This window comes from Ranitomeya variabilis, chromosome 4, assembly GCF_051348905.1.
Source record: "Ranitomeya variabilis isolate aRanVar5 chromosome 4, aRanVar5.hap1, whole genome shotgun sequence".
Classification (NCBI taxonomy): Eukaryota; Metazoa; Chordata; class Amphibia; order Anura; family Dendrobatidae; genus Ranitomeya; species Ranitomeya variabilis.
The window spans coordinates 156,071,659-156,088,156 of NC_135235.1; positions in this window are offsets into that span (position 1 = coordinate 156,071,659).

Consider the following 16,498-nt stretch of genomic DNA (forward strand, 5'->3'; position numbering starts at 1 on the left):
GAGAAATGGGGAGAGGTAAGTATTGCAAGTACTGAGGCCCTGAGTAAGAGGTCGGGGGGCCCACTCGCAGACGCTGGCCAGAGGCCCCTGTAGTGCACCTGTGTCCCTGACGGCGAGCGGGCCCCCCGCCTGCTCAGTACCTCGGCACTTGCCCTGGCGTGCTGGGTACTGACGCTGGCCCTGCACTATGCAGATGACCTTCTAATTTATATAGAAATGTTTTCTTGAATGTAAAAGTTTCTCTTTTTGCCTTATCAGCGCCTGCTCTTGTAAAACGCTAAATAATCCTGAGGTATACGAGTAGCAAATGTTCTATTTCAACTCTCTTTTAATAGTGTGCTTAGAAGACAGTTCGTACTCTGACTGTTATACCCGCTTTCTGGATTTATAATTTGTCAGCCTATTGATTTAGATTCTACAGATTTTTACATTTTTGACAATAATGATGATCTTTGTGTAAAGAGACAGACTTTAGTTTTGCAAAAATTGCCTCGGGCTGGCACATTATGAAGTCCTGCGCTATGTTAAGACGTTCTCTTCTTTGTCAGAGCTGAATGGGGACACTTGTTAGCAAGGTGTATTAAGCAGTGGAAACATCTTGATTGGTTTTAATGCACTACTTCTCTAAATGCTTCCATAGAATTTGCTGGATTTTTTCTCCTTTTTTATTAATTCCAAAGAGCTCTTCAAAGCTTTTAGGACTATTTTCACTTTAGGATGAGTGCACACACGTGCAAATGAATAGAGTTGGTTAATCAGAGGGGTAGAAAATGAATAATTTGCTGTAAATATCGACTCACCTTAATACGTAAAGCTAAATAATTCTATGTTCAGTGTCAGTGAGTAAGGAATGTATCAAGTGCACACCTGGAATATAAGGTCTCTCATAAATGAACTTTTTTTATACCTTGCTTTCATTTGAGCATATTTTATTATAGGAAATTTGTGGTGCAAAGAATATGGTAATTCATTCTTACTCAATGAGACTTTTATGAAGTGTCATTGCTGGGAATCAAGTAGCTAACAACGTTCCTGATGTCAGTTTTCATTTGCAGATGACTACAAATATGAGCAGGCATACCTTTACTGAAATCAGCTATGGATTACAGAAACTTAAGGGTATGTGCACACGTAGATGGAACCTCTGCGGATTTTACCCCACCTGTTTCAAGAAATCTGCAGGTAAAAAGCACTGCATTTTACCTGCGGATTTACTGTGGATTTACCGCAGATTTTATGCGGTTTTTGTGCCGATTCCACCTGCGGTTTTACACCTGCGGTTTCCTATTAAGGAGCAGGTGTAAACCGCTGCGGAATCCGCACAAAGAATTGACATGCTGCGGAATAAACGTTACATTTTTGCACGTTTTTTTTCACAGCATGTGCACTGCGGATTTGGTTTTCCATAGGTTTACATGGTACTGTAAACTCAGCAAAAACAGCTGCGGATCCGCAGCAAAATCTGCAACGTGTGCGCATACCCTAAGTGTGTAAGCTGACATTTCACGCTCGTGCTTTGCACCGCAGGGCAGGGCTGCCAAAAATCCTTTTAAAGGGGTTTTCCCATGCACAAAAGTTCATTTTAATCAATAGATTGTGGAATAATAATAAGTTCCACAATTGGATGTGTTTAAATAAAATGTTCCTGTGCTGAGATAATCTTACAAATGTGCCCCTGTTGTGTACTGTGTAATGGCTATGTCTGACCGTGCAGGGACATGGTCTGATCATACCACAACTCCTGGCCAGAGGAGGGCACAAAGGAGTATGCAGAAAGGACAGCACGGGATCACAGATGATGATTTCTTTGAAGTTAAAAACATTGTTTAAAAACAGGCAGTGAGATGTTTTACCTCACAAAAATAATCAACTGTGATCCTGTTCTGTAATGTCTACTCTTTTTCTTCTTTTCCCCTGGCCAGTAGCTGTGGTATGATCAGCCCACGTTCCTGCATGGTCAGACACAACCATTACACAGTACACACCAGATATAGGCACATTTATAAGATTATCTCAGCACAGGAACATGTTATTTAAACACATCCAATTGTGGAAATTATTATTATTCCAAGATCTATTGATTTAAATGTACTTTTGTTCATGAGAAAACCCCTTTAAGTCTTTTCCAGAAAAACAGGGCTGAACAGAACAGCTCCTGCAATTTTCAGTAGTGGATGTGGGTCACCCCCAGGGCAGTGGGGTACTCGGTTCTGGGTCCGGTCGCAAGGGGGATGTCACGGTGGCTGCGACCTGGTCCGTGGCCCTGGGCCTCAACGTTGAAGGGGAAAATGTTCAAAGTTTGTCGTGATGCCACCTGTGGTGTTCGGTCAGTAGTGGGACCGATGCTGCATTAAAGGGGTCCCCTGAGGGATGTTGCGGCAGCACAGATGTTACACTTCCCACAGGTGAAGCGGGGTCCCCAGGGGTCCTATGGTGTGTGGCCAAGATGGTATGTGCCAGTGAATAAATAGAGGAGACAAGTTGTAAGTCTTTACCTGGTTTACTGTAGGTTGCTGGCCACAGTCCAGGGTACCAGGCATGGATGATGGTGGTCCAGCTGGCTCAGAGGCAATAGAGGGTTCCCTTCTCCAGTAGAGGTCCGTGAGCCTTTCCAACTAGCGCCGTTAAAGGTGAGGCCCCTGCTGCCTGAAGCTTCCTACAGAGTCCTCCAGTTTTCCCACTGTCCTGAGACAGGTACCTGCATGACAGGCAGCTTGAGCCTTTTTACAGGGACTCTAACATGCCCCGGGCTCCTCAGGTGCTGCTGCATCTCAGGTGTGGTGCGGGCAGGTAACGTATAGTGTTGTGCCCTCCGGTTCTGCTCTGTGTCCTAGAGTCCCAGAAAAGCCTCGGGCTCCCGGTTCACGGTACTGCGCTTCAGCTCTGAGGGTACCCTGCCACAGTTCCCCTCTGAGCTCTGTTCCTCTCCTCCTGTGCTCCTTCCCTTCCGGCTACTCCACATCCAACCCTTCCAGGTTATCTGTCCTTCCAGAGGCTGCAGCTCCCTCGTGGCTGCCAGGCCTCTCTGTCTGCTCTCAATTCCAGACTTCCTTCTACTTCAGTGTCTCTGAACAACTAACTAGCTCCTCCTCCAGGTCAGGATACATAAAGCCTAGGGAAGCTCCCCTGAATCCGGGTCTTGAGCTCCCCCTCCTGGCCTGGATTCAGAATGTGTTGCATGTGTGTGCCTTACCTGGTGAAGAGAACTACATTGCCTCTGAGCATGATATTACCCTCCCCGAAGAAAAAGCAACATCACTGCAGCAACCGGTCACCTGGGGTGCTGCAGATGCTACACATGAAATGATCAGCTTCCATCTTTTCAGTGGTCCTGATGACATCCGAACGATGTAGGCATCGCTCCTGCAGCCTGCGCTGGATCCATGGAGATAACAGAAGTTGAATACCTCTGTTTTGTGCTTTTAAAAACTTCATTGCCCTAGAATAATAAAAATGGACAACATTTTGAAAGTGAAGCTCCACGTTCTACTGGTAACACTTAAGATGGCTGTGCATACTGCTTACAGGAGCCTAGAAGACACACTATTATTATTTATTTATATAGCACCATTGATTCCATGGTGCTGTACATGAGAAGGGGTTACATACAAATTACAGACATCACTTAGGGTACCGTCACACAGTGGCATTTTCATCGCTACGACGGCACGATTCGTGACGTTCTAGCGATATAGTTACGATCTCGCAGTGTCTGACACGCTACTGCGATCAGGGACCCTGCTGAGAATCGTACGTCGTAGCAGATCGTTTGAAACTTTCTTTCGTCGCTGGATCTCCCGCTGTCATCGCTGGATCGTTGTGTGTGACAGCGATCCAGCGATGCGTTCGCTTGTAACCAGGGTAAACATCGGGTTACTAAGCGCAGGGCCGCACTTAGTAACCCAATGTTTACCGTGGTTACCAGCGTAAAAGTAAAAAAAAAAAAAACCGTACATACTCACCATCTGATGTCCGTCAGGTCCCTTGCCGTCTGCTTCCCGCTCTGACTGACTGCCGGCCGGAAAGTGAGAGCAGATCACAGCGGTGAGGTCGCCGCTGTGATCTGCTTTCACTTTACGGCGGCACTCAGTCAGCGGGAAGCAGACGGCAAGGGACCTGACGGACATCAGATGGTGAGTATGTACGGTTTTTTTTTTTTTACTTTTACGCTGGTAACCACGGTAAACATCAGGTTACTAAGCGCGGCCCTGCGCTTAGTAACCCGATGTTTACCCTGGTTACCAGCGAACCTCGGCATCGTTGGTCGCTGGAGAGCGTTCTGTGTGACAGCTCCCACACAACGACTTACCAACGATCACGGCCAGGTCGTATCGCAGGTCGTGATCGTTGGTAAATCGTATAGTGAGACGGTACAATAAACAAACTAACAATGACAGACTGATACAGAGGTGTGAGGTGAGGGTCTGCTTTCCTTTACTTTAAATGGCCCCATTTCACTTCTAGCTTAGTAGTAGTGGTAGTCACCCACCTAGGACCTCTCTGTTTGCTCAATTAGTTAATGACCAATTAGTTTTAATAAACAGGGTTTTTTTATGATTTACAGTATATACTGCAATTGTAAATGTTTGCCATGCTAAATGGAATTCCAGAGAAATCCTTTTAAATGTTACATATCACCAGAAAATTACGCAAAATAAATATAATTCTAGAAAACAAAGTTCATACTAGCTATTACAGTAAGACGATCACATGCTAGTGAAAAATTGGAGAACACATCATCAATACATCACAATCATAATGTTATGGACGAGTCACTTTAAATCATCCATTCATTTTGGCTCATGCAAAAGCAATGTATGGTCTTCCTACCAGTTTAGGTACAAATTAATATGCATTGATACACATGGACAGGCCTATCACAGTTGCTCTCAACTGGTCTAATAAGTACCGTATTCTCAATGAGTAACATATTGTTAGGATGAATTCTAGAGATTGTGGAAGAAAACTGTTATTACGCAAAAACAGCAAATATATAATTCTAATTTTGTTAGAATACTGACAGATCCCACCAATTAATATATATATAAACACAGCTAAAGTAGGAATTAAAACGTAACCTTTAATGATACGAAGTAAAATATAAGACAAACAGCGAAAAATATCACCCCAGTGAAACCTAAAATGGCACTAGATGATGTATCCTATCAGATACAACACTATCGAAAATGGTACCACAATAGACTGTTGGTGAGGACAGCTGTTGATGCGAGTAAAATGTGCTGTCCCACACTTGCAAAAATACCTCTAGTATATAACAGCAACGCACAATCGTGCCGAGATGTCTAACTAGATGACCTCATTTGTATAGGTATTGGCAGGTATCAAAAACAACAATATAAGGGAAGGGAGAGGGGTAAAGGGAAACAGGTGGAAGTCCTGAACAATAATATATAAATAAAGGAACAATCTCACCAATTCCTGGAGGTCAATGACATATAGGGCCCACAATTCGCTGGAGTGGAGAGATCCATACGAGCAGCGTTATCGGGAAACAATACCCTGTTAGTCCCTAAGGGGCTATCAAAAGACCTCAAAACCCCAGCTCCCGCCCTTACAAGGGCAGTCCACAACTACCCCTAAACAAAATCATGCCCTGCACTCTCCCTACTGGTGTGTCCCAACGCGTTTCTTGAATGAAATATAGCTATATAGGGGAATGGTTTTGAATAGGGCGTCCCCATTCGGTACTATATGAAAAAACATACGATATGATTGGCTATATAGACAGTTTTGTATAGCCATAAAATAATTTCTGTTATATCCATCAATGGGCTTGGTGAGAAAGAGAATTGGCCGACTCTTATACTGATATAGTTTTCGATAGTGTTGTATCTGATAGGATACATCATCTAGTGCCATTTTAGGTTTCACTGGGGTGATATTTTTCGCTGTTTGTCTTATATTTTACTTCGTATCATTAAAGGTTACGTTTTAATTCCTACTTTAGCTGTGTTTATAGAAAACTGTTATTACCACAAAGTTGAAGACTCTGGTGACAAGAAAGTTTTCGCTATCTCCTTACCTCTCTTTGAATGGATAGAATGGTAAAATGCTTCTCCATCTGTGCGGGTCAACCACTTTTTCACGATTGCAATAAACATAAACAGAGAGCAGCTGTATTGTTTTTGTCCTATGTTGGAAGAGCTAGACCAAAAATTGATCAGTGTAAGGTAACACCGTCATTTCATAATCCAATTAAGGCATTAACCCTCTCTCCGAGACCATTAAAATCTGCATTTCTGAAGTCCAACCTTAACCCCTCAACGACCAGAGGTATATTTGGTTTTGCATTTTGATTTTTTGCTTCCCTTCTTCCCAGAGCCATAACTTTTCTATTTTTGGTCAAAATGGCCAAGAGGGCTTGCTTTTTGTGGGACGAGTTGCACTTTTGAATGATACCATTAGTTTTACCATATTGTGTACTAGAAAACACTGTTTAGAGTTAGGACTCGTAAGCGTGAGGACCCGTGACCGGGTTTCGAGCTTACGTATTTTGGCCAAAATATTAACTATTACCTCACATTTTTATATGTGTTTTTTGCACTTTTTTCAGGGTGCAGTTTGGCCCATTTTGTCTTGTAAACTGTGGTGTATGTTCACATGGGATGCATTATGATAGTGCTGGGCAGCCCTCCTGATCTAATAGAAGGGTGAAACTACTAGGCTGTTAACCTGGATGCTGTGCATTGCCATAGTGTGAACAGCACCACATGCAAGTCTTTATTGAGCATCAATATACCAAGCAACCACCCCCTCCATGAATTTGTAGACTGTCAGCTGTTGCCTCATCGGTATTCTTGCACTTGTGTTACTGCCATCTTAACTATATGGGTCTACTGCGTCCTGTTAGTGCATTTGTTTGGAGGCCTGGGCAGGTGAGGATCTCTGCCTTTTTGCTGTATTTTAGTACTAGAAAACGGGAAAAAAATTCCAAGTGTGGTGAAATTGCAAAAAAAGTGCAACCCCACACTTGTTTTTGTTTAGCTTTTTTATTAGGTTCACTAAATGCTAAAACTGACCTGTCACTATGATTCTCTAGATCATTGCGATTTCATAGACACCAAAAACATCTAGGTTCTTTATCTAAGTGGTGAAAAAAAAATCCAAACTTTGTTAAAAAATAAATAAAATTGTGCCATATTCCGATACCCGTAGCGTCTCCATTTCCTCTTGGGTTAGGTGAGGGCTTATTTTTTATTTTTTATTATACCATTTTGGTGCAGATACAATCTTTTGATCGCCCGTTATTGCATAAACCCTTCATGACCCAGCCTATTTTGACCTTAATGACCTGGCCGTTTTTTGCAATTCTGACCAGTGTCCCTTTATGAGGTAATAACTCAGGAATAGTGTTGAGCGATACCGTCCGATACTTGAAAGTATCGGTATCGGAAAGTATCGGCCGATACCGGCAAAGTATCGGATCCAATCCGATACCGATACCCGATACCAATACAAGTCAATGGGACTCAAGTATCGGACGGTATTCCTGATGGTTCCCAGGGTCTGAAGGAGAGGAAACTCTCCTTCAGGCCCTGGGATCCATATAAATGTGTAAAAGAAAGAATTAAAATAAAAAATATCGCTATACTCACCTCTCCGACGCAGCCTGGACCTCAGCGAGGGAACCGGCAGCGTTGTTTGTTTAAAATTCGCGCTTTTACTTGGTTACGTGAAGTCCCGGCTTGTGATTGGTCAGGGCGGCCATGTTGCCGGGACGCGGACCAATCACAGCAAGCCGTGACGAAATTACGTCACGGCTTGCTGTGATTGGTTCGCGTCCCGGCAACATGGCCGCCATTAACCAATCACAAGCCGGGACGTCACGGGAGGCTGGACACGCGCCCATTTTAAAAAGCGCGCGTGTCCAGCCTCCAGTGACGTCCCGGCTTATGATTGGTCACGGCGCCATGTTGCCGGGACGCGGACCAATCACAGCAAGCCGTGACGAAATTACGTCACGGCTTGCTGTGATTGGTCCGCGTCCCGGCAACATGGCCGCCATTAACCAATCACAAGCCGTGACGTCACGGGAGGCTGGACACGCGCGCTTTTTAAAATGGGCGCGTGTCCAGCCTCCCGTGACGTCCCGGCTTGTGATTGGTTGCGCCGCGGTCAACCAATCACAAGCCGGGAGGCTGGACACGCGCGCATTTTAAAATTTTAAAATGGGCGCGTGTCCAGCCTCCCGGCTTGTGATTGGTTGATCGCGGCGCAACCAATCACAAGCCGGGACGTCACGGGAGGCTGGACACGCGCCCATTTTAAAATGCGCGCGTGTCCAGCCTCCCGTGACGTCACGGCTTGTGATTGGTTGCGTCTCCCATGTGACTGCGACGCAACCAATCACAAAGCCGGGACGTAATTTTAAAATCCTTAAGGACCTGAAATTACGTCACGGCTTGCTGTGATTGGTTGCGTCGCCCATGTGACTGCGACGCAACCAATCACAACGCCGGAACGTAATTTTAAAATCCTGAAGGACCTGAAATTACGTCACGGCTTGCTGTGATTGGTTGCGTCCCGGTCACATGGGCGGCACGCAACCAATCACAAGCCGGGACTCACGTAAAGGAAAGAAAAGCACGAATTTTAAACAAAGAACGCTGCCGCTTCCCTCGGTAAGGTGCAGGCTGCGTCGGAGAGGTGAGTATAGCAATATTTTTTATTTTAATTCTCTCTTTTACACATTTTTACATTAATGTTGTTTCGATACCGATACCCGATATCACAAAAATATCGGATCTCGGTATCGGAATTCCGATACAGCAAGTATCGGCCGATACCCGATACTTGCAGTATCGGAATACTCAACACTACTCAGGAACGCTTCAACGGATCCTAGCGGTTCTGACATTGTTTTTTCGTGACATATTGGGCTTCATGATAGTTGTAAATTTAGGTCGATAATTTCTGAGTTTATTTGTGAAAAAAATGGAAATTTGGAGAAAATTTTGAAAATTTCGCAATTTTCACATTTTGAATTTTTATTCTGTTAAACCAGAGAGTTATGTGACACAAAATAGTTAATAAATAACATTTCCACATGTCTACTTTGCATCAGCACAATTTTGGAAACAAAATTTTTTTTTGCTAGGAAGTTACAAGAGTTAAAATTGGACCAGTGATTTCTCATTTTTACAGCAAAATTTACAAAACCATTTTTTTTAGGGACCACCTCACGTTTGAACTCAGTTTGAGGGTTCTATATGGCTGAAAATACCCAAAAGTGACACCATTCTAAAAACTGCACCCCTCAAGGTGCTTAAAACCACATTCAAGAAGTTTATTAACCCTTCAGGTGTTTCCCAGCAGCAGAAGCAACATGGAAGGAAAAAATGAACATTTAACTTTTTAGTCACAAAAATGATCTTTTAGCAACAATTTTTTTATTTTCCCAAGGGTCAAAGGAGAAACTGGACCACAAACATTGTTGTCCAATTTGTCCTGAGTACGCTGATAACTCATATGTGGGGTTAAACCACTGTTTGGGCGCACGGCAGGGCTCGGAAGGGAAGGAGCACCGGTTGACTTTTTGAATGAAAAATTGGCTCCAATCTTTAGCGGACACCATGTCGCGTTTAGAGAGCCCCCGTGTGCCTAAACATTGGAGCTCCCCCACAAGTGACCCCATTTTGGAAACTAGACCCCCCAAGGAACTTATCTAGAAGCATAGTGAGCACTTTAAACCCTCAGGTGCATCACAAATCGATCCGTAAATATAAAAAGTACTTTTTTTTCACACAAAATTTCTTTTAGCCTCAATTTTTTCATTTTCACATGGGCAACAGGATAAAATGGATAATAAAATTTGTTGAGCAATTTCTCCTGAGTACACTGATACCTCACATGTGGGGGTAAACCACTGTTTGGGCACATGGTAAGGCTCGGAAGGGAAGGAGCGCCATTTGACTTTTTGAATGAAAAATTATCTCCATCGTTAGCGGACACCATGTCGTGTTTGGAAAGCCCCTGTGTGCCTACACATTGGAGCTCCCCAACAAGTGACCCCATTTTGGAAACTAGACCCCCCAAGGAACTTATCTAGAAGCATAGTGAGCACTTTAAACCCTCAGGTGCTTCACAAATTGATCCGTAAAAATGAAAAAGTACTTTTTTTCACACAAAAATTCTTTTAGCCTCAATTTTTTCATTTTCACATGGGCAACAAGATAAAATGGATCCTAAAATTTCTTGGGCAATTTCTTCTGAGTACGCCGATACCTCATATGTGGGGGTAAACCACTGTTTGGGTGCACGGCAAGGCTTGGAAGGGAAGGCGCGCCATTTGACTTTTTGAATGGAAAATTAGCTCCAATCGTTAGCGGACACCATGTCGCATTTGGAGAGCCCCTGTGTGCCTAAACATTGGAGCTCCCCTACAAGTGACCCCATTTTGGAAACTAGACCCCCCAAGAAACTTATCTAGATGCATAGTGAGCACTTTAAACCCCCAGGTGCTTTCCTCAAAAATGATTTTTAGCCCAGAATTTTTTATTTTTCCAAGGGTAACAGGAGAAATTGGACCACAAATGTTGTTGTACAGTTTGTCCTGAGTACGCTGATACCCCATATGTGGGGGTAAACCACTGTTTAGGCACACAGCAGGGCTCGGAAAGGAAGGCACGCCATTTGGCTTTTTGAATGGAAAATTAGCTCCAATCATTAGCGGACACCATGTCACGTTTGGAGATCCCCTGTGTGCCTAAACATTGGAGCTCCCCCACAAGTGACCCCATTTTGGAAACTAGACCTCCCAAGGAACTAATATAGATGTGTGGTGAGCACTTTGAACCCCCAAGTGCTTCACAGAAGTTTATAACGCAGAGCCATGAAAATAAAAAATAATTTTTCTTTTCTCAAAAATGATTTTTTAGCCCACAATTTTTTATTTTCCCAAAGGTAACAGGAAAAATTGGACCCCAAATGTTGTTGTCCACTTTCTCCTGAGTATGCTGATACCCCATATGTGGGGGTAAACCACTGTTTGGGCACACGTCGGGGTTCGGAAGAGAAGTAGTGATGTTTTGAAATGCAGACTTTGATGGAATGCTCGGCGGGCGTCACGTTGCGTTTGCAGAGCCCCTGATGTGCCTAAACAGTAGAAACTCCCCACAAGTGACCCCATTTTGGAAACTAAACCCCCAAAGGAACTTATCTAGATGTGTGGTGAGCACTTTGAACCCCCAAGTGCTTCATAGAAGTTTATAACGCAGAGTCGTGAAAATAATAAATGTGTTTTGTTTCCTCAAAAATATTTTTTAGCCCAGAATTTTTAAATTTTTCCAAGGGTAACAGGAAAAATTTGACCCCAACAGTTGTTGTCCAGTTGCTCCTGAGTACGCTGATACCCAATATGTGGGGGTAAACCACTGTTTGGGCACATGCCGGGGCTCGGAAGGGAAGTAGTGACGTTTTGGAATGCAGACTTTGATGGAATGGTCTGCGGGCATCATGTTACGTTTGCAGAGCCCCTGATATGCCTAAACAGTAGAAACCCCCCAAAAGTGACCCCATTTTGGAAACTAGACCCCCCACGGAACTTATCTAGATGTGTAGTGAGCACTTTGAACCCCCAAGTGCTTCACAGAAGTTTACAACGCGGAGCCGTGAAAATAAAAAATAATTTTTCTTTCCTCAAAAATGATGTTTTAGCAAGCAATTTTTTATTTTCGCAAGGGTAACAGGAGAAATTGGACCCCAATAGTTGTTGCCCAATTTGTCCTGAGTATGCTGGTACCCCATATGTGGGGGTAAACCACTGTTTGGGCGCACGTCAGGGCTCGGAAGGGAGGGAGCACCATTTGACTTTTTGAACGCAAGATTGGCTGGAATCAATGGTGACGCCATGTTGCGTTTGGAGACCACTGATGTGCCTAAACAGTGGAAACCCCTCAATTCTAACTCCAACACTAACCCCAACACACCCCTAACCCTAATCCCAACTCTAGCCATAACCCTAATCACAACCCTAACCCTAATCCTAACCCTAATCCCAACCCTAACCCTAACCCCAACCATAACCACAACTTTAACCCCAACACACCCCTAACCATAACCCTAACGACAAGCCTATTCTTAACCCTATTTCCAACCCTAGCCCTAATTCCAACCCTAACTCTAATTCCAACCCTAAGGCTATGTGCCCACGTTGCGGATTCGTGTGAGATTTTTCCACACCATTTTAAAAAAATCTGCAGGTAAAAGGCACTGCGTTTTACCTGCGGATTTACCGCGGATTTCCAGTGTTTTTTATGCAGATTTCACCTGCGGATTCCTATTGAGGAACAGGTGTAAAACGCTGCGGAATCCGCACAAAGAATTAACATGCTGCGGAAAATACAACGCAGCATTTCCATGGTATTTTCCACACCATGGGCACAGCAGATGGTACTGTAAACCTGATGGAACACTGCTACGAATCCGCAGCGGCCAATCCGCTGCGGATCCGCAGCCAAATCCGCACCGTGTGCACATAGCCTAATTCTAACGCTAACCCTAGTTCTAACCCTACCCCTACCCCTACCTCTAACCCTAACCCTACCCCTAACCCTAACCCTACCCCTAACCCTACCTCTAACCCTACCCCTAGTTCTAACCCTAGTTCTAACCCTAGTGGAAAAAAAATATTTTCTTTATTTTATTATTGTCCCTACGTATGGGGGTGATAAAGGGGGGGTCATTTACTATTTTTTTTATTTTGATCACTGTGATAGGTTTTATCACAGTGATCAAAATGTAGCTGGAACGAATCTGCCGGCAGGCAGATTCGGGGGGCGTACTGCGCATGCGCCCGCCACTTTGGAAGATGGCGGCACCCGTGGAGAAGACGGACGGACACCGGGAAGCTTGGTAAGTATGAGGGGGGGGATCGGAGCATGGGGGGGTGATCGGAGCAGGGGGGGGTGGGATCGGAGCACGGGGGGAGCGGACAGGAGGACGGGGGAGCGGACAGGATGACGGAGGGGAGCGGAGCACAGGATGGAGGACTGGGGATCAGAGCGATCGTAGCCACGGGGGGGGGGGTGAAGCCACCCCCCCTGGGCTGAAGTACCACTCCCCCTGTCCCTGCAGATTGGGTGAAAATGGAGTTAACCCTTTCACCTGATCTGCAGGGACGCGATCATTCCATGACGCCACATAGGCATCACAGGTCAGATTGGCACTGACTTTCATGACGCCTACGTGGCGTCAAAGGTCGGGAAGGGGTTAATGCAATGTCATGGTGACCAAAAAAATGTAATTCTGGCGTTTTGACTTTTTTCTTGCTACACCGTTTAGCGATCAGGTTAATCCTTTTTTTATTGATATATCAGATGATTCTGAAAGCGGCGATACCAAATATGTGTATGTTTGACTTTTTTATTGTTTTATTTTGAATGGGGGAAAGTCGGGAGATTTGAACTTTTATTTAATTTTTAAATATTTTTAAAACCTTTTTTTTTTTTACCTTTGGCATGCTTCAACTGTCTCTCTGGGAGATCTGGGAGATAGAAGGTGCCACAACCTGATCGCCTCTATGTACTAGAATTACTCACTTGCTGCAAGTGCCAACCACTGGTTGGCGCTCACAGCAAGCGGGCAGTGACAACCATAGAGGTCTCCAGGAGACCTCTGGTTGCCATGCCGACGAACTGGTGACCCGCAATCACGTGATGGGAATCACCGGTGGCCGGATTTCTGGCCCGATGGCCGGAAGCGTGAGTTAAATGCTGCTGTCAGCATTTGACAGCGGCATTTAGTGGGTTAATAGCGGCGGGTGGATCGTGATTCAACCCACGGCTATTCTGGGCACATGTCAGCTGATCAAAACATGTCCTGCAAAAGTGAGGATGTCTAATGTCGGAGGCAAATTTACGCCCAATGTTGGAAAGGGGTTAAAGTGGACATGATACTTGCTTGTGGTGCAACTTGCTGTGTTTTGTCGAGTTTTCTATGCAGGTATGCTTGTTCACCCCTCCCTCCAAGGTGAAATCTTTCCCTCCAATCACAGATCGGCAGTATCTGAGCATATGTGATTATAGTCTGCAGCATTATTTGTTTCATAAAGCAGTATTGATGGTAATGTTTGTCTTGGTATAATCATATTGGTAATGATCATTATGGTGGCATTAGTTCATCACTATATGGAGGTATTATGTGTTCATAGTGTGGTGGTATTATTTAACTTTATATAGCGATAATATTGGGCTTGCAATAAATCTTGAATTTCTTTCAAAGTCATAGTTATCATAGAGACATTGAACTAGGAATGTGGGTGTGTGTGGGCTGGCTGTATGTGCCTTTCTTCTTTTGCCAGGGTTGAATTTCAGTCCCAGTCTGGCCAGATATAGATACAGTGCCTACAAGTAGTATTCAACCCCCTGCAGATTTAGCAGGTTTAATAAGATGCAAATAAGTTAGAGCAGTGGTTCTCAACCTTTCTAATGCCGTGACCCCGCAATACAGTTCCTCATGTTGCGGTGACCCCCAACCCAAAAAATAATTTTGGTGGCTACTTTAAAACTGTAATTTTATTAGTTATGGCATTGACACTCACCCTGCTCGCCCGCCTGATCTGCCTTCTGCCTCCACCTGCTCATCCATCGCCCCCAGTCAGAAGAAAAGAACAGCAAAAGCGATGACCTCCAAGACCACCCAACCTGAAACAGCGAGAAGGGTTATACCACAGTGCCCACCGGATGGGGTCACACAGGGGAGAATGAGATACAGCTAATCACATGGGAGAGGATTAGATACACAGCTCAGCAGACTGTATCACACAGGATAGGATTAGATACAGCTCAGCAGTCAGTATCACACACTATAAGATTAGATACACGGCTCAGCACAGTATCACACAGGATGGGATTAGATACAGCTCAGCAGTCAGTATCACACAGTATAAGATTAGATACACAGCTCAGCAGACAGTATCACACAGGATGGGATTAGATACTGACTGCTGAGCAGTGTATCACAGGATAGGATTAGATACAACTCAGGCAGTATCACACAGGATAAGATTAGATACAGCTCAGCAGACAGTATCACACAGGATAAGATTAGATACAGCTCAGCAGATGAGATCACAGGATAGGATTAGATACACGGCTCAGTAGTCAGTATCACACAGGATAAGATTAGATACACGGCTCAGCACACAGTATCACACAGGATAGGATTAGATACACGGCTCAGCACACAGTATCACACAGGATAGGATTAGATACACGGCTCAGCACACAGTATCACATAGGAGAGGATTAGATGTACAGCTCAGCAGACAGTATCACACAGGATAGGATTAGATACATGGCTCAGCACACAGTATCACATAGGAGAGGATTAGATACACGGCTCAGCACACAGTATCACACAGGATAGGATTAGATACACGGCTCAGCACACAGTATCACACAGGATAGGATTAGATACACGGCTCAGCACACAGTATCACACAGGATAGGATTAGATACACGGCTCAGCACACAGTATCACATAGGAGAGGATTAGATGTACAGCTCAGCAGACAGTATCACACAGGATAGGATTAGATACATGGCTCAGCAGACAGTATCACACAGGAGAGGATTAGATACATGGCTCAGCACACAGTATCACACAGGATAGGATTAGATACATGGCTCAGCAGACAGTATCACACAGGAGAAGAGTAGATACATGGCTCAGCACACAGTATCACACAGGAGAGGATTAGATACATGGCTCAGCACAGTATCGCACAGGAGAGGATTAGATACATGGCTCAGCACACAGTATCACACGGGAGAGGATTAGATACATGGCTCAGCACACAGTATCACACAGGATAGGATTAGATACATGGCTCAGCACACAGTATCACACAGGAGGGGATTAGATACATGGCTCAGCACACAGTATCGCACAGGAGAGGATTAGATACACAGCTCAGCAGACAGTATCGCACAGGAGAGGATTAGATACATGGCTCAGCAGACAGTATCGCACAGGAGAGGATTAGATACATGGCTCAGCACACAGTATCGCACAGGAGAGGATTACAAACAACTCAGCAGATGGGATCACCGGAGAGGGGAGAGACTCACCCTGCTCTTCCGTCATCTGCAGTCCACCCCCGCGTGACACACAGCACGCTGCTCTCTCTGCTCCGGAATGAGGAAGTGGAGCAGCGTGTGACGTCAGCCCTTCAAGCCGATTACCGATGCCGGCAGCCGCGTTCTTCCTGCATCCCTGGATTCCGTTGCCAGATACGTGCCACAGATTCCGGATCTGTCCTGGCTGCACCAAACAAGAAGGGGGGACGTCGGAAGTTGGTATCTCCCTAGATCCGATGCGCGATCGATTCATTTTCCTGCGGGGATCCCAAAGCTATGCCGGGAGTAAAGCTAGCAGTCCAGGCATACGGGGGAAGGTGGATGGGGAGGTGAGAGAGGTGGCGACCCCTGTGTTTTGGTCGTTCGACCCCCCTCGGGGTCGCGACCCCCAGGTTGAG